This window comes from Petromyzon marinus, chromosome 62, assembly GCF_048934315.1.
Source record: "Petromyzon marinus isolate PM22_M1 ecotype Great Lakes invasive population chromosome 62, UKy_Petmar_22M1.pri1.0, whole genome shotgun sequence".
Lineage (NCBI taxonomy): Eukaryota > Metazoa > Chordata > Hyperoartia > Petromyzontiformes > Petromyzontidae > Petromyzon > Petromyzon marinus.
In genome coordinates this window covers 12,755,947-12,776,515 of record NC_133728.1, presented here as the reverse complement: position 1 = coordinate 12,776,515, position 20,569 = coordinate 12,755,947, and positions in this window count along the sequence as shown.

Below are 20,569 nucleotides of genomic sequence, written 5' to 3'. Positions count from 1 at the left end.
TCTCACTGATTAACACTAAACCCTGTGGGAGTCACACTGATTAACACTGAACCCTGTGGGAGTCTCACTGATTAACACTGAACCCTATGGGATGCTCACTAATTAACATTGAACCCTGTGGGAGTCTCACTGATTAACCCTGAACCCTATGGGAGTCTCACTGATTAACACTGAACCCTGTGGGAGTCTTACTGATTAACACTGAACCCTGTGGGAGTCTCACTGATTAACACTGAACCCTGTGGGAGTCTCACTGATTAACACTGAACCCTATGGGAGTCTCACTGATTAACACTGGATCCTGGGGGAGTCTCACTGATTAACACACGAACCATACGGGAGTGTCACTGATTAACACTGAACCGTATGGGAGTCTCACCGATTAACACTGAACTCTGTGGGAGTCTCACTGATTAACACTGAACACTGTGGGAGCCTCACTGATTAAAACTGAACCCTATGGGAGTCTCACTGATTAACACTGAACCCTATGTTAGTCTCAGTGATTGTCACTGAACCCTGTGGGAGTCCCACTGAATAACACTGAACCCTGTGGGAGTCCCACTGATTAACACTGAACCCTGTGGGAGTCTCACTGATTAACACTGAACCCTATGGGAGTCTCACTGATTAACACTGAATGCTGTGGGAGTCTCACTGATTAACACTGAACCCTGTGGGAGTCTAACTGATTAACACTGAACCCTATGGGAGTCTCACTGATTAACACTGAAACCTGTCGGCGTTTCAGTGATTAACACTGAACCATATGGGAGTCTCACTGATTAATACTGAACCCTGTGGGAGTCTCACTGATTGACACTGAACCCTGTGGGAGTCTCACTTATTAACACTGAACCCTATGCGAGTCTCACTGATTAACACTGAACCCTATGCGAGTCTCACTGATTAACACTGATCCCTAAGGGAGTCTCACTGATTAACACTGAAACCTGTCGGCGTTTCAGTGATTAACACTGAACCCTATGGGAGTCTCACTGATTAATACTGAACCCTGAGGGAGTCTCACTGATTAACACTGAACCCTGTGGGAGTCCCACTGATTAACACTGAACCCTGTGGGAGTCTCACTGATTAACACTGAACCCTATGGGAGTCTCACTGATTAACACTGAATGCTGTGGGAGTCTCACTGATTAACACTGAACCCTGTGGGAGTCTCACTGATTAACACTGAACCCTATGCGAGTCTCACTGATTAACACTGAACCCTATGGGAGTCTCACTGACTAACACTGAACCCTATGGGAGTCTCACTGATTAACACTGAACCCTATGGGAGTCTCACTGATTAACACTTAACGCTGTGGGAGTCTCACTGATTAACACTGAACCCTGTGGGAGTCTCCCTGATTAACACTGAACCCTGTGGGAGTCTCACTGATTAACACTGAACCCTATGCGAGTCGCATTGATTAACACTAAACCCTATGGGAGTCTCACTGATTAACACTGAACCCTATGGGAGTCTCAATGATTAACACTGAACCTTATATGAGTCTCATTGATTAACACTGAACCCTACGGGAGTCTCAGTGATTAACACTGAACCCTGTGGGAGTCTCAGTGATTAACACTGAACCCTGTGGGAGTCTCACTGATTAACACTGAACCCTGTGGGAGTCTCATTGATTAACACTGAACCCTGTGGGAGTCTCACTGATTAACACTGAACCCTGTGGGAGTCCCACTGAATAACACTGAACACTGTGGGAGTCCCACTGATTAACACTGAACCCTGTGGGAGTCTCTATGATTAACACTGAACCCTATGGGAGTCTCACTGATTAACACTGAACGCTGGGGGAGTCTCACTGATTAACACTGAACCCTGTGGGAGTCTCACTGATAACACTGAACCCTGTGGGAGTCTCAGTGATTGTCACTGATCCCTGTGGGAGTCCCACTGAATAACACTGAACCCTGTGGGAGTCCCACTGATTAACACTGAACCCTGTGGGAGTCTCACTGATTAACACTGAACCCTATGGGAGTCTCACTGATTAACACTGAATGCTGTGGGAGGCTCACTGATTAACACTGAACCCTGTGGGAGTCTCACTGATTAACACTGAACCCTATGCGAGTCTCACTGATTAACACTGAACCCTATGCGAGTCTCACTGATTAACACTGATCCCTAAGGGAGTCTCACTGATTAACACTGAAACCTGTCAGCGTTTCAGTGATTAACACTGAACCCTATGGGAGTCTCACTGATTAATACTGAACCCTGAGGGAGTCTCACTGATTGACACTGAACCCTGTGGGAGTCTCACTTATTAACACTGAAACCTGTGGGAGTCTCACTGAATAACACTGAACCCTATGGGAGTCTCATTGATTAACACTGAACCCTATGGAAGTCTCAATGATTAACACTGACCCCTATGGGAGTTTCACTGATTAACACTGAACCCTGTGGGAGTCTCACTGATTAACACTGAACCCTGTGGGAGTCTCACTGATTAACACTGAACCCTTTGGGAGTCTCACTGATTAACACTGAACCCTGTGGGAGTCTCACTGATTAACACTGAAACCTGTGGGAGTCTCACTGAATAACACTGAACCCTATGGGAGTCTCAATGATTAACACTGAACCCTATGGGAGTCTCAGTGATTAACACTGACCCCTATGGGAGTTTCACTGATTAACACTGAACCCTGTGGGAGTCTCACTGATTAACACTGAACCCTGTGGGAGTCTCACTGATTAACACTGGATGCTGCGGGAGTTTCACTGATTAACACTAAACCCTGTGGGAGTCACACTGATTAAAACTGAACCCTGTGGGAGTCTCACTGATTAACACTGAACCCTATGGGATGCTCACTGATTAATACTTAACGCTGTGGGAGTCTCACTGATTAACACTGAACCCTGTGGGAGTCTCCCTGATTAACACTGAACCCTGTGGGAGTCTCACTGATTAACACTGAACCCTATGCGAGTCTCATTGATTAACACTAAACCCTATGGGAGTCTCACTGATTAACACTGAAACCTGTCGGAGTTTCAGTGATTAACACTGAACCCTATGGGAGTCTCACTGATTAACACTGAACCCTATGCGAGTCTCACTGATTAACACTGAACCCGATGCGAGTCTCACTGATTAACACTGAACCCTATGGGAGTCTCACTGATTAACACTGAAACCTGTCGGCGTTTCAGTGATTAACACTGAACCCTATGGGAGTCTCACTGATTAATACTGAACCCTGTGGGAGTCTCACTGATTAACAATGAACCCTGTGGGAGTCTCACTTATTAACACTGAACCCTGATTAACACTGAACCCTGTGGGAGTCTCAGTGATTAACACTGAACCCTGTGGGAGTCTCACTGATTAACACTGAACCCTGTGGGAGTCTCATTGATAACACTGAACCCTGTGGGAGTCTCACTGATTAACACTGAACCCTGTGGGAGTCCCACTGAATAACACTGAACACTGTGGGAGTCCCACTGATTAACACTGAACCCTGTGGGAGTCTCAATGATTAACACTGAACCCTATGGGAGTCTCACTGATTAACACTGAACGCTGGGGGAGTCTCACTGATTAACACTGAAACCTGTGGGAGTCTCACTGATAACACTGAACCCTGTGGGAGTTTCAGTGATTAACACTGAACCCTATGGGAGTCTCAATGATTAACACTGAACCTTATATGAGTCTCATTGATTAACACTGAACCCTACGGGAGTCTCAGTGATTAACACTGAACCCTGTGGGAGTCTCAGTGATTAACACTGAACCCTGTGGGAGTCTCACTGATTAACACTGAACCCTTTGGGAGTCTCACTGATTAACACTGAAACCTGTGGGAGTCTCACTGATAACACTGAACCCTGTGGGAGTTTCAGTGATTAACACTGAACCCTATGGGAGTCTCACTGATTAACACTGAACCCTATGGGAGTCTCATTGATTAACACTGAACCCTACGGGAGTCTCAGTGATTAACACTGAACCCTGTGGGAGTCTCAGTGATTAACACTGAACCCTGTGGGAGTCTCATTGATTAACACTGAACCCTGTGGGAGTCTCATTGATTAACACTGAACCCTACGGGAGTCTCAGTGATTAACACTGAACCCTGTGGGAGTCTCAGTGATTAACACTGAACCCTGTGGGAGTCTCACTGATTAACACTGAACCCTGTGGGAGTCCCACTGAATAACACTGAACACTGTGGGAGTCCCACTGATTAACACTGAACCCTGTGGGAGTCTCAATGATTAACACTGAACCCTATGGGAGTCTCACTGATTAACACTGAACGCTGGGGGAGTCTCACTGATTAACTCTGAACCCTGTGGGAGTCTTACTGATAACACTGAACCCTGTGGGAGTCTCAGTGATTGTCACTGATCCCTGTGGGAGTCCCACTGAATAACACTGAACCCTGTGGGAGTCCCACTGATTAACACTGAACCCTGTGGGAGTCTCACTGATTAACACTGAACCCTATGGGAGTCTCACTGATTAACACTGAATGCTGTGGGAGTCTCACTGATTAACACTGAACCCTGTGGGAGTCTCACTGATTAATACTGAACCCTATGCGAGTCTCACTGATTAACACTGAACCCTATGGGAGTCTCACTGACTAACACTGAACCCTATGGGAGTCTCACTGATTAACACTGAACCCTGTGGGAGTCTCCCTGATTAACACTGAACCCTGTGGGAGTCTCACTGATTAACACTGAACCCTATGCGAGTCTCATTGATTAACACTAAACCCTATGGGAGTCTCACTGATTAACACTGAAACCTGTCGGAGTTTCAGTGATTAACACTGAACCCTATGGGAGTCTCACTGATTAACACTGAACCCTATGCGAGTCTCACTGATTAACACTGAACCCTATGGGAGTCTCACTGATTAACACTTAACGCTGTGGGAGTCTCACTGATTAACACTGAACCCTGTGGGAGTCTCCCTGATTAACACTGAACCCTGTGGGAGTCTCACTGATTAACACTGAACCCTATGCGAGTCTCATTGATTAACACTAAACCCTATGGGAGTCTCACTGATTAACACTGAAACCTGTCGGAGTTTCAGTGATTAACACTGAACCCTATGGGAGTCTCACTGATTAACACTGAACCCTATGGGAGTCTCAATGATTAACACTGAACCTTATATGAGTCTCATTGATTAACACTGAACCCTACGGGAGTCTCAGTGATTAACACTGAACCCTGTGGGAGTCTCAGTGATTAACACTGAACCCTGTGGGAGTCTCACTGATTAACACTGAACCCTTTGGGAGTCTCATTGATTAACACTGAACCCTGTGGGAGTCTCACTGATTAACACTGAACCCTGTGGAGTCCCACTGAATAACACTGAACACTGTGGGAGTCCCACTGATTAACACTGAACCCTGTGGGAGTCTCAATGATTAACACTGAACCCTATGGGAGTCTCACTGATTAACACTGAACGCTGGGGGAGTCTCACTGATTAACTCTGAACCCTGTGGGAGTCTCACTGATAACACTGAACCCTGTGGGAGTCTCAGTGATTGTCACTGATCCCTGTGGGAGTCCCACTGAATAACACTGAACCCTGTGGGAGTCCCACTGATTAACACTGAACCCTGTGGGAGTCTCACTGATTAACACTGAACCCTATGGGAGTCTCACTGATTAACACTGAATGCTGTGGGAGTCTCACTGATTAACACTGAACCATGTGGGAGTCTCACTGATTAACACTGAACCCTATGCGAGTCTCACTGATTAACACTGAACCCTATGGGAGTCTCACTGACTAACACTGAACCCTATGGGAGTCTCACTGATTAACACTGAACCCTATGGGAGTCTCACTGATTAACACTTAACGCTGTGGGAGTCTCACTGATTAACACTGAACCCTGTGGGAGTCTCCCTGATTAACACTGAACCCTGTGGGAGTCTCACTGATTAACACTGAACCCTATGCGAGTCGCATTGATTAACACTAAACCCTATGGGAGTCTCACTGATTAACACTGAACCCTATGGGAGTCTCAATGATTAACACTGAACCTTATATGAGTCTCATTGATTAACACTGAACCCTACGGGAGTCTCAGTGATTAACACTGAACCCTGTGGGAGTCTCAGTGATTAACACTGAACCCTGTGGGAGTCTCACTGATTAACACTGAACCCTGTGGGAGTCTCATTGATTAACACTGAACCCTGTGGGAGTCTCACTGATTAACACTGAACCCTGTGGGAGTCTCACTGATAACACTGAACCCTGTGGGAGTCTCAGTGATTGTCACTGATCCCTGTGGGAGTCCCACTGAATAACACTGAACCCTGTGGGAGTCCCACTGATTAACACTGAACCCTGTGGGAGTCTCACTGATTAACACTGAACCCTATGGGAGTCTCACTGATTAACACTGAATGCTGTGGGAGGCTCACTGATTAACACTGAACCCTGTGGGAGTCTCACTGATTAACACTGAACCCTATGCGAGTCTCACTGATTAACACTGAACCCTATGCGAGTCTCACTGATTAACACTGATCCCTAAGGGAGTCTCACTTATTAACACTGAAACCTGTCAGCGTTTCAGTGATTAACACTGAACCCTATGGGAGTCTCACTGATTAATACTGAACCCTGAGGGAGTCTCACTGATTGACACTGAACCCTGTGGGAGTCTCACTTATTAACACTGAAACCTGTGGGAGTCTCACTGAATAACACTGAACTCTATGGGAGTCTCATTGATTAACACTGAACCCTATGGGAGTCTCAATGATTAACACTGACCCCTATGGGAGTTTCACTGATTAACACTGAACCCTGTGGGAGTCTCACTGATTAACACTGAACCCTGTGGGAGTCTCACTGATTAACACTGGATGCTGCGGGAGTCTCACTGATTAACACTAAACCCTGTGGGAGTCACACTGATTAACACTGAACCCTGTGGGAGTCTCACTGATTAACACTGAACCCTATGGGATGCTCACTAATTAACATTGAACCCTGTGGGAGTCTCACTGATTAACACTGAACCCTATGGGAGTCTCACTGATTAACACTGAACCCTGTGGGAGTCTCACTGATTAACACTGAACCCTGTGGGAGTCTCACTGATTAACACTGAACCCTGTGGGAGTCTCACTGATTAACACTGAACCCTGTGGGAGTCTAACTGATTAACACTGAACCCTATGGGAGTTTCACTGATTAACACTGAAACCTGTCGGCGTTTCAGTGATTAACACTGAACCCTATGGGAGTCTCACTGATTAATACTGAACCCTATGGGAGTCTCACTGATTAACACTGAACCCTATGGGAGTCTCACTGATTAACACTGAACCCTATGGGCATCTCAATGATTAACACTGAACCCTATGGGAGTCTCACTGATTAACACTGAACCCTGTGGGAGTCTCACTGATTAACACTGAAACCTGTGGGAGTCTCACTGAATAACACTGAACCCTATGGGAGTCTCACTGATTAACACTGAACCCTATGGGAGTCTCAATGATTAACACTGACCCCTATGGGAGTTTCACTGATTAACACTGAACCCTGTGGGAGTCTCACTGATTAACACTGAACCCTGTGGGAGTCTCACTGATTAACACTGGATGCTGCGGGAGTCTCACTGATTAACACTAAACCCTGTGGGAGTCACACTGATTAACACTGAACCCTGTGGGAGTCTCACTGATTAACACTGAACCCTATGGGATGCTCACTAATTAACATTGAACCCTGTGGGAGTCTCACTGATTAACCCTGAACCCTATGGGAGTCTCACTGATTAACACTGAACCCTGTGGGAGCCTCACTGATTAACACTGAACCCTGTGGTAGTCTTACTGATTAACACTGAACCCTGTGGGAGTCTCACTGATTAACACTGAACCCTGTGGGAGTCTCACTGATTAACACTGAACCCTATGGGAGTCTCACTGATTAACACTGGATCCTGGGGGAGTCTCACTGATTAACACACGAACCATACGGGAGTGTCACTGATTAACACTGAACCGTATGGGAGTCTCACCGATTAACACTGAACTCTGTGGGAGTCTCACTGATTAACACTGAACACTGTGGGAGCCTCACTGATTAAAACTGAACCCTATGGGAGTCTCACTGATTAACACTGAACCCTATGTTAGTCTCAGTGATTGTCACTGAACCCTGTGGGAGTCCCACTGAATAACACTGAACCCTGTGGGAGTCCCACTGATTAACACTGAACCCTGTGGGAGTCTCACTGATTAACACTGAACCCTATGGGAGTCTCACTGATTAACACTGAATGCTGTGGGAGTCTCACTGATTAACACTGAACCCTGTGGGAGTCTAACTGATTAACACTGAACCCTATGGGAGTCTCACTGATTAACACTGAAACCTGTCGGCGTTTCAGTGATTAACACTGAACCATATGGGAGTCTCACTGATTAATACTGAACCCTGTGGGAGTCTCACTGATTGACACTGAACCCTGTGGGAGTCTCACTTATTAACACTGAACCCTATGCGAGTCTCACTGATTAACACTGAACCCTATGCGAGTCTCACTGATTAACACTGATCCCTAAGGGAGTCTCACTGATTAACACTGAAACCTGTCGGCGTTTCAGTGATTAACACTGAACCCTATGGGAGTCTCACTGATTAATACTGAACCCTGAGGGAGTCTCACTGATTAACACTGAACCCTGTGGGAGTCCCACTGATTAACACTGAACCCTGTGGGAGTCTCACTGATTAACACTGAACCCTATGGGAGTCTCACTGATTAACACTGAATGCTGTGGGAGTCTCACTGATTAACACTGAACCCTGTGGGAGTCTCACTGATTAACACTGAACCCTATGCGAGTCTCACTGATTAACACTGAACCCTATGGGAGTCTCACTGACTAACACTGAACCCTATGGGAGTCTCAGTGATTAACACTGAACCCTATGGGAGTCTCACTGATTAACACTTAACGCTGTGGGAGTCTCACTGATTAACACTGAACCCTGTGGGAGTCTCCCTGATTAACACTGAACCCTGTGGGAGTCTCACTGATTAACACTGAACCCTATGCGAGTCGCATTGATTAACACTAAACCCTATGGGAGTCTCACTGATTAACACTGAACCCTATGGGAGTCTCAATGATTAACACTGAACCTTATATGAGTCTCATTGATTAACACTGAACCCTACGGGAGTCTCAGTGATTAACACTGAACCCTGTGGGAGTCTCAGTGATTAACACTGAACCCTGTGGGAGTCTCACTGATTAACACTGAACCCTGTGGGAGTCTCATTGATTAACACTGAACCCTGTGGGAGTCTCACTGATTAACACTGAACCCTGTGGGAGTCCCACTGAATAACACTGAACACTGTGGGAGTCCCACTGATTAACACTGAACCCTGTGGGAGTCTCTATGATTAACACTGAACCCTATGGGAGTCTCACTGATTAACACTGAACGCTGGGGGAGTCTCACTGATTAACACTGAACCCTGTGGGAGTCTCACTGATAACACTGAACCCTGTGGGAGTCTCAGTGATTGTCACTGATCCCTGTGGGAGTCCCACTGAATAACACTGAACCCTGTGGGAGTCCCACTGATTAACACTGAACCCTGTGGGAGTCTCACTGATTAACACTGAACCCTATGGGAGTCTCACTGATTAACACTGAATGCTGTGGGAGGCTCACTGATTAACACTGAACCCTGTGGGAGTCTCACTGATTAACACTGAACCCTATGCGAGTCTCACTGATTAACACTGAACCCTATGCGAGTCTCACTGATTAACACTGATCCCTAAGGGAGTCTCACTGATTAACACTGAAACCTGTCAGCGTTTCAGTGATTAACACTGAACCCTATGGGAGTCTCACTGATTAATACTGAACCCTGAGGGAGTCTCACTGATTGACACTGAACCCTGTGGGAGTCTCACTTATTAACACTGAAACCTGTGGGAGTCTCACTGAATAACACTGAACCCTATGGGAGTCTCATTGATTAACACTGAACCCTATGGAAGTCTCAATGATTAACACTGACCCCTATGGGAGTTTCACTGATTAACACTGAACCCTGTGGGAGTCTCACTGATTAACACTGAACCCTGTGGGAGTCTCACTGATTAACACTGAACCCTTTGGGAGTCTCACTGATTAACACTGAACCCTGTGGGAGTCTCACTGATTAACACTGAAACCTGTGGGAGTCTCACTGAATAACACTGAACCCTATGGGAGTCTCAATGATTAACACTGAACCCTATGGGAGTCTCAGTGATTAACACTGACCCCTATGGGAGTTTCACTGATTAACGCTGAACCCTGTGGGAGTCTCACTGATTAACACTGAACCCTGTGGGAGTCTCACTGATTAACACTGGATGCTGCGGGAGTTTCACTGATTAACACTAAACCCTGTGGGAGTCACACTGATTAAAACTGAACCCTGTGGGAGTCTCACTGATTAACACTGAACCCTATGGGATGCTCACTGATTAATACTTAACGCTGTGGGAGTCTCACTGATTAACACTGAACCCTGTGGGAGTCTCCCTGATTAACACTGAACCCTGTGGGAGTCTCACTGATTAACACTGAACCCTATGCGAGTCTCATTGATTAACACTAAACCCTATGGGAGTCTCACTGATTAACACTGAAACCTGTCGGAGTTTCAGTGATTAACACTGAACCCTATGGGAGTCTCACTGATTAACACTGAACCCTATGCGAGTCTCACTGATTAACACTGAACCCGATGCGAGTCTCACTGATTAACACTGAACCCTATGGGAGTCTCACTGATTAACACTGAAACCTGTCGGCGTTTCAGTGATTAACACTGAACCCTATGGGAGTCTCACTGATTAATACTGAACCCTGTGGGAGTCTCACTGATTAACAATGAACCCTGTGGGAGTCTCACTTATTAACACTGAACCCTGATTAACACTGAACCCTATGGGATGCTCACTGATTAATACTTAACGCTGTGGGAGTCTCACTGATTAACACTGAACCCTGTGGGAGTCTCCCTGATTAACACTGAACCCTGTGGGAGTCTCACTGATTAACACTGAACCCTATGCGAGTCTCATTGATTAACACTAAACCCTATGGGAGTCTCACTGATTAACACTGAAACCTGTCGGAGTTTCAGTGATTAACACTGAACCCTATGGGAGTCTCACTGATTAACACTGAACCCTATGCGAGTCTCACTGATTAACACTGAACCCGATGCGAGTCTCACTGATTAACACTGAACCCTATGGGAGTCTCACTGATTAACACTGAAACCTGTCGGCATTTCAGTGATTAACACTGAACCCTATGGGAGTCTCACTGATTAATACTGAACCCTGTGGGAGTCTCACTGATTAACAATGAACCCTGTGGGAGTCTCACTTATTAACACTGAACCCTATGGGATTCTCACTGACTAACACTAAACCCGATGGGAGTCTCACTGATTAACACTGAACCCTATGGGAGTCTCACTGATTAACACTTAACGCTATGGGAGTCTCACTGATTAACACTGAACCCTGTGGGAGTCTCCCTGATTAACACTGAACCCTGTGGGAGTCTCACTGATTAACACTGAACCCTATGCGAGTCTCATTGATTAACACTAAACCCTATGGGAGTCTCACTGATTAACACTGAAACCTGTCGGAGTTTCAGTGATTAACACTGAACCCTATGGGAGTCTCACTGATTAACACTGAACCCTATGGGAGTCTCAATGATTAACACTGAACCTTATACGAGTCTCATTGATTAACACTGAACCCTACGGGAGTCTCAGTGATTAACACTGAACCCTGTGGGAGTCTCAGTGATTAACACTGAACCCTGTGAGAGTCTCACTGATTAACACTGAACCCTTTGGGAGTCTCATTGATTAACACTGAACCCTGTGGGAGTCTCACTGATTAACACTGAACCCTGTGGGAGTCCCACTGAATAACACTGAACACTGTGGGAGTCCCACTGATTAACACTGAACCCTGTGGGAGTCTCAATGATTAACACTGAACCCTATGGGAGTCTCACTGATTAACACTGAACGCTGGGGGAGTCTCACTGATTAACACTGAACCCTGTGGGAGTCTCACTGATAACACTGAACCCTGTGGGAGTCTCAGTGATTGTCACTGATCCCTGTGGGAGTCCCACTGAATAACACTGAACCCTGTGGGAGTCCCACTGATTAACACTGAACCCTGTGGGAGTCTCACTGATTAACACTGAACCCTATGGGAGTCTCACTGATTAACACTGAATGCTTTGGGAGTCTCACTGATTAACACTGAACCCTGTGGGAGTCTCACTGATTAACACTGAACCCTATGCGAGTCTCACTGATTAACACTGAACCCTATGGGAGTCTCACTGACTAACACTGAACCCTATGGGAGTCTCACTGATTAACACTGAACCCTATGGGAGTCTCACTGATTAACACTTAACGCTGTGGGAGTCTCACTGATTAACACTGAACCCTGTGGGAGTCTCCCTGATTAACACTGAACCCTGTGGGAGTCTCACTGATTAACACTGAACCCTATGCGAGTCTCATTGATTAACACTAAACCCTATGGGAGTCTCACTGATTAACACTGAAACCTGTCGGAGTTTCAGTGATTAACACTGAACCCTATGGGAGTCTCACTGATTAACACTGAACCCTATGGGAGTCTCAATGATTAACACTGAACCTTATATGAGTCTCATTGATTAACACTGAACCCTACGGGAGTCTCAGTGATTAACACTGAACCCTGTGGGAGTCTCAGTGATTAACACTGAACCCTGTGGGAGTCTCACTGATTAACACTGAACCCTGTGGGAGTCTCATTGATTAACACTGAACCCTGTGGGAGTCTCACTGATTAACACTGAACCCTGTGGGAGTCCCACTGAATAACACTGAACACTGTGGGAGTCCCACTGATTAACACTGAACCCTGTGGGAGTCTCAATGATTAACACTGAACCCTATGGGAGTCTCACTGATTAACACTGAATGCTGGGGGAGTCTCACTGATTAACACTGAAACCTGTGGGAGTCTCACTGATAACACTGAACCCTGTGGGAGTCTCAGTGATTGTCACTGATCCCTGTGGGAGTCCCACTGAATAACACTGAACCCTGTGGGAGTCCCACTGATTAACACTGAACCCTGTGGGAGTCTCACTGATTAACACTGAACCCTATGGGAGTCTCACTGATTAACACTGAATGCTGTGGGAGTCTCACTGATTAACACTGAACCCTGTGGGAGTCTCACTGATTAACACTGAACCCTATGCGAGTCTCACTGATTAACACTGAACCCTATGGGAGTCTCACTGACTAACACTGAACCCTATGGGAGTCTCACTGATTAACACTGAACCCTATGGGAGTCTCACTGATTAACACTTAACGCTGTGGGAGTCTCACTGATTAACACTGAACCCTGTGGGAGTCTCCCTGATTAACACTGAACCCTGTGGGAGTCTCACTGATTAACACTGAACCCTATGCGAGTCTCATTGATTAACACTAAACCCTATGGGAGTCTCACTGATTAACACTGAAACCTGTCGGAGTTTCAGTGATTAACACTGAACCCTATGGGAGTCTCACTGATTAACACTGAACCCTATGGGAGTCTCAATGATTAACACTGAACCTTATATGAGTCTCATTGATTAACACGGAACCCTACGGGAGTCTCAGTGATTAACACTGAACCCTGTGGGAGTCTCAGTGATTAACACTGAACCCTGTGGGAGTCTCACTGATTAACACTGAACCCTGTGGGAGTCTCATTGATTAACACTGAACCCTGTGGGAGTCTCACTGATTAACACTGAACCCTGTGGGAGTCCCACTGAATAACACTGAACACTGTGGGAGTCCCACTGATTAACACTGAACCCTGTGGGAGTCTCAATGATTAACACTGAACCCTATGGGAGTCTCACTGATTAACACTGAACGCTGGGGGAGTCTCACTGATTAACACTGAAACCTGTGGGAGTCTCACTGATAACACTGAACCCTGTGGGAGTTTCAGTGATTAACACTGAACCCTATGGGAGTCTCACTGATTAACACTGAACCCTATGGGAGTCTCAATGATTAACACTGAACCTTATATGAGTCTCATTGATTAACACTGAACCCTACGGGAGTCTCAGTGATTAGCACTGAACCCTGTGGGAGTCTCAGTGATTAACACTGAACCCTGTGGGAGTCTCACTGATTAACACTGAACCCTTTGGGAGTCTCATTGATTAACACTGAACCCTGTGGGAGTCTCACTGATTAACACTGAACCCTGTGGGAGTCCCACTGAATAACACTGAACACTGTGGGAGTCCCACTGATTAACACTGAACCCTGTGGGAGTCTCAATGATTAACACTGAACCCTATGGGAGTCTCACTGATTAACACTGAATGCTGGGGGAGTCTCACTGATTAACTCTGAACCCTGTGGGAGTCTTACTGATAACACTGAACCCTGTGGGAGTCTCAGTGATTGTCACTGATCCCTGTGGGAGTCCCACTGAATAACACTGAACCCTGTGGGAGTCCCACTGATTAACACTGAACCCTGTGGGAGTCTCACTGATTAACACTGAACCCTATGGGAGTCTCACTGATTAACACTGAATGCTGTGGGAGTCTCACTGATTAACACTGAACCCTGTGGGAGTCTCACTGATTAATACTGAACCCTATGCGAGTCTCACTGATTAACACTGAACCCTATGGGAGTCTCACTGACTAACACTGAACCCTATGGGAGTCTCACTGATTAACACTGAACCCTGTGGGAGTCTCCCTGATTAACACTGAACCCTGTGGGAGTCTCACTGATTAACACTGAACCCTATGCGAGTCTCATTGATTAACACTAAACCCTATGGGAGTCTCACTGATTAACACTGAAACCTGTCGGAGTTTCAGTGATTAACACTGAACCCTATGGGAGTCTCACTGATTAACACTGAACCCTATGCGAGTCTCACTGATTAACACTGAACCCTATGCGAGTCTCACTGATTAACACTGAACCCTATGGGAGTCTCACTGATTAACACTGAAACCTGTCGGCGTTTCAGTGATTAACGCTGAACCCTATGGGAGTCTCACTGATTAATACTGAACCCTGTGGGAGTCTCACTGATTAACAATGAACCCTGTGGGAGTCTCACTTATTAACAATGAACCCTATGGGATTCTCACTGACTAACACTAAACCCGATGGGAGTCTCACTGATTAACACTGAACCCTATGGGAGTCTCACTGATTAACACTTAACGCTGTGGGAGTCTCACTGATTAACACTGAACCCTGTGGGAGTCTCCCTGATTAACACTGAACCCTGTGGGAGTCTCACTGATTAACACTGAACCCTATGCGAGTCTCATTGATTAACACTAAACCCTATGGGAGTCTCACTGATTAACACTGAAACCTGTCGGAGTTTCAGTGATTAACACTGAACCCTATGGGAGTCTCACTGATTAACACTGAACCCTATGGGAGTCTCAATGATTAACACTGAACCTTATATGAGTCTCATTGATTAACACTGAACCCTACGGGAGTCTCAGTGATTAACACTGAACCCTGTGGGAGTCTCAGTGATTAACACTGAACCCTGTGGGAGTCTCACTGATTAACACTGAACCCTTTGGGAGTCTCATTGATTAACACTGAACCCTGTGGGAGTCTCACTGATTAACACTGAACCCTGTGGGAGTCCCACTGAATAACACTGAACACTGTGGGAGTCCCACTGATTAACACTGAACCCTGTGGGAGTCTCAATGATTAACACTGAACCCTATGGGAGTCTCACTGATTAACACTGAACGCTGGGGGAGTCTCACTGATTAACTCTGAACCCTGTGGGAGTGTCACTGATAACACTGAACCCTGTGGGAGTCTCAGTGATTGTCACTGATCCCTGTGGGAGTCCCACTGAATAACACTGAACCCTGTGGGAGTCCCACTGATTAACACTGAACCCTGTGGGAGTCTCACTGATTAACACTGAACCCTATGGGAGTCTCACTGATTAACACTGAATGCTGTGGGAGTCTCACTGATTAACACTGAACCATGTGGGAGTCTCACTGATTAACACTGAACCCTATGCGAGTCTCACTGATTAACACTGAACCCTATGGGAGTCTCACTGACTAACACTGAACCCTATGGGAGTCTCACTGATTAACACTGAACCCTATGGGAGTCTCACTGATTAACACTTAACGCTGTGGGAGTCTCACTGATTAACACTGAACCCTGTGGGAGTCTCCCTGATTAACACTGAACCCTGTGGGAGTCTCACTGATTAATACTGAACCCTATGCGAGTCGCATTGATTAACACTAAACCCTATGGGAGTCTCACTGATTAACACTGAACCCTATGGGAGTCTCAATGATTAACACTGAACCTTATATGAGTCTCATTGATTAACACTGAACCCTACGGGAGTCTCAGTGATTAACACTGAACCCTGTGGGAGTCTCAGTGATTAACACTGAACCCTGTGGGAGTCTCACTGATTAACACTGAACCCTGTGGGAGTCTCATTGATTAACACTGAACCCTGTGGGAGTCTCACTGATTAACACTGAACCCTGTGGGAGTCCCACTGAATAACACTGAACACTGTGGGAGTCCCACTGATTAACACTGAACCCTGTGGGAGTCTCTATGATTAACACTGAACCCTATGGGAGTCTCACTGATTAACACTGAATGCTGGGGGAGTCTCACTGATTAACACTGAACCCTGTGGGAGTCTCACTGATAACACTGAACCCTGTGGGAGTCTCAGTGATTGTCACTGATCCCTGTGGGAGTCCCACTGAATAACACTGAACCCTGTGGGAGTCCCACTGATTAACACTGAACCCTGTGGGAGTCTCACTGATTAACACTGAACCCTATGGGAGTCTCACTGATTAACACTGAATGCTGTGGGAGGCTCACTGATTAACACTGAACCCTGTGGGAGTCTCACTGATTAACACTGAACCCTATGCGAGTCTCACTGATTAACACTGAACCCTATGCGAGTCTCACTGATTAACACTGATCCCTAAGGGAGTCTCACTGATTAACACTGAAACCTGTCAGCGTTTCAGTGATTAACACTGAACCCTATGGGAGTCTCACTGATTAATACTGAACCCTGAGGGAGTCTCACTGATTGACACTGAACCCTGTGGGAGTCTCACTTATTAACACTGAAACCTGTGGGAGTCTCACTGAATAACACTGAACCCTATGGGAGTCTCATTGATTAACACTGAACCCTATGGGAGTCTCAATGATTAACACTGACCCCTATGGGAGTTTCACTGATTAACACTGAACCCTGTGGGAGTCTCACTGATTAACACTGAACCCTGTGGGAGTCTCACTGATTAACACTGGATGCTGCGGGAGTCTCACTGATTAACACTAAACCCTGTGGGAGTCACACTGATTAACACTGAACCCTGTGGGAGTCTCACTGATTAACACTGAACCCTATGGGATGCTCACTAATTAACATTGAACCCTGTGGGAGTCTCACTGATTAACACTGAACCCTATGGGAGTCTCACTGATTAACACTGAACCCTGTGGGAGTCTCACTGATTAACACTGAACCCTGTGGGAGTCTCACTGATTAACACTGAACCCTGTGGGAGTCTCACTGATTAACACTGAACCCTATGGGAGTCTCACTGATTAACACTGGATCCTGGGGGAGTCTCACTGATTAACACACGAACCATACGGGAGTGTCAATGATTAACACTGAACCGTATGGGAGTCTCACTGATTAACACTGAACCCTATGGGAGTCTCAGTGATTGTCAATGAACCCTGTGGGAGTCCCACTGAATAACACTGAACCCTGTAGGAGTCCCACTGATTAACACTGAACCCTGTGGGAGTCTAACTGATTAACACTGAACCCTATGGGAGTCTCACTGATTAACACTGAATGCTGTGGGAGTCTCACTGATTAACACTGAACCCTGTGGGAGTCTAACTGATTAACACTGAACCCTATGGGAGTTTCACTGATTAACACTGAAACCTGTCGGCGTTTCAGTGATTAACACTGAACCCTATGGGAGTCTCACTGATTAATACTGAACCCTATGGGAGTCTCACTGATTAACACTGAACCCTATGGGAGTCTCACTGATTAACACTGAACCCTATGGGCGTCTCAATGATTAACACTGAACCCTATGGGAGTCTCACTGATTAACACTGAACCCTGTGGGAGTCTCACTGATTAACACTGAAACCTGTGGGAGTCTCACTGAATAACACTGAACCCTATGGGAGTCTCACTGATTAACACTGAACCCTATGGGAGTCTCAATGATTAACACTGACCCCTATGGGAGTTTCACTGATTAACACTGAACCCTGTGGGAGTCTCACTGATTAACACTGGACCCTGTGGGAGTCTCACTGATTAACACTGGATGCTGCGGGAGTCTCACTGATTAACACTAAACCCTGTGGGAGTCACACTGATTAACACTGAACCCTGTGGGAGTCTCACTGATTAACACTGAACCCTATGGGATGCTCACTAATTAACATTGAACCCTGTGGGAGTCTCACTGATTAACCCTGAACCCTATGGGAGTCTCACTGATTAACACTGAACCCTGTGGGAGCCTCACTGATTAACACTGAACCCTGTGGTAGTCTTACTGATTAACACTGAACCCTGTGGGAGTCTCACTGATTAACACTGAACCCTGTGGGAGTCTCACTGATTAACACTGAACCCTATGGGAGTCTCACTGATTAACACTGGATCCTGGGGGAGTCTCACTGATTAACACACGAACCATACGGGAGTGTCACTGATTAACACTGAACCGTATGGGAGTCTCACCGATTAACACTGAACTCTGTGGGAGTCTCACTGATTAACACTGAACACTGTGGGAGCCTCACTGATTAAAACTGAACCCTATGGGAGTCTCACTGATTAACACTGAACCCTATGTTAGTCTCAGTGATTGTCACTGAACCCTGTGGGAGTCCCACTGAATAACACTGAACCCTGTGGGAGTCCCACTGATTAACACTGAACCCTGTGGGAGTCTCACTGATTAACACTGAACCCTATGGGAGTCTCACTGATTAACACTGAATGCTGTGGGAGTCTCACTGATTAACACTGAACCCTGTGGGAGTCTAACTGATTAACACTGAACCCTATGGGAGTCTCACTGATTAACACTGAAACCTGTCGGCGTTTCAGTGATTAACACTGAACCATATGGGAGTCTCACTGATTAATACTGAACCCTGTGGGAGTCTCACTGATTGACACTGAACCCTGTGGGAGTCTCACTTATTAACACTGAACCCTATGCGAGTCTCACTGATTAACACTGAACCCTATGCGAGTCTCACTGATTAACACTGATCCCTAAGGGAGTCTCACTGATTAACACTGAAACCTGTCGGCGTTTCAGTGATTAACACTGAACCCTATGGGAGTCTCACTGATTAATACTGAACCCTGAGGGAGTCTCACTGATTAACACTGAACCCTGTGGGAGTCCCACTGATTAACACTGAACCCTGTGGGAGTCTCACTGATTAACACTGAACCCTATGGGAGTCTCACTGATTAACACTGAATGCTGTGGGAGTCTCACTGATTAACACTGAACCCTGTGGGAGTCTCACTGATTAACACTAAACCCTATGCGAGTCTCACTGATTAACACTGAACCCTATGGGAGTCTCACTGACTAACACTGAACCCTATGGGAGTCTCACTGATTAACACTGAACCCTATGGGAGTCTCACTGATTAACACTTAACGCTGTGGGAGTCTCACTGATTAACACTGAACCCTGTGGGAGTCTCCCTGATTAACACTGAACCCTGTGGGAGTCTCACTGATTAACACTGAACCCTATGCGAGTCGCATTGATTAACACTAAACCCTATGGGAGTCTCACTGATTAACACTGAACCCTATGGGAGTCTCAATGATTAACACTGAACCTTATATGAGTCTCATTGATTAACACTGAACCCTACGGGAGTCTCAGTGATTAACACTGAACCCTGTGGGAGTCTCAGTGATTAACACTGAACCCTGTGGGAGTCTCACTGATTAACACTGAACCCTGTGGGAGTCTCATTGATTAACACTGAACCCTGTGGGAGTCTCACTGATTAACACTGAACCCTGTGGGAGTCCCACTGAATAACACTGAACACTGTGGGAGTCCCACTGATTAACACTGAACCCTGTGGGAGTCTCTATGATTAACACTGAACCCTATGGGAGTCTCACTGATTAACACTGAACGCTGGGGGAGTCTCACTGATTAACACTGAACCCTGTGGGAGTCTCACTGATAACACTGAACCCTGTGGGAGTCTCAGTGATTGTCACTGATCCCTGTGGGAGTCCCACTGAATAACACTGAACCCTG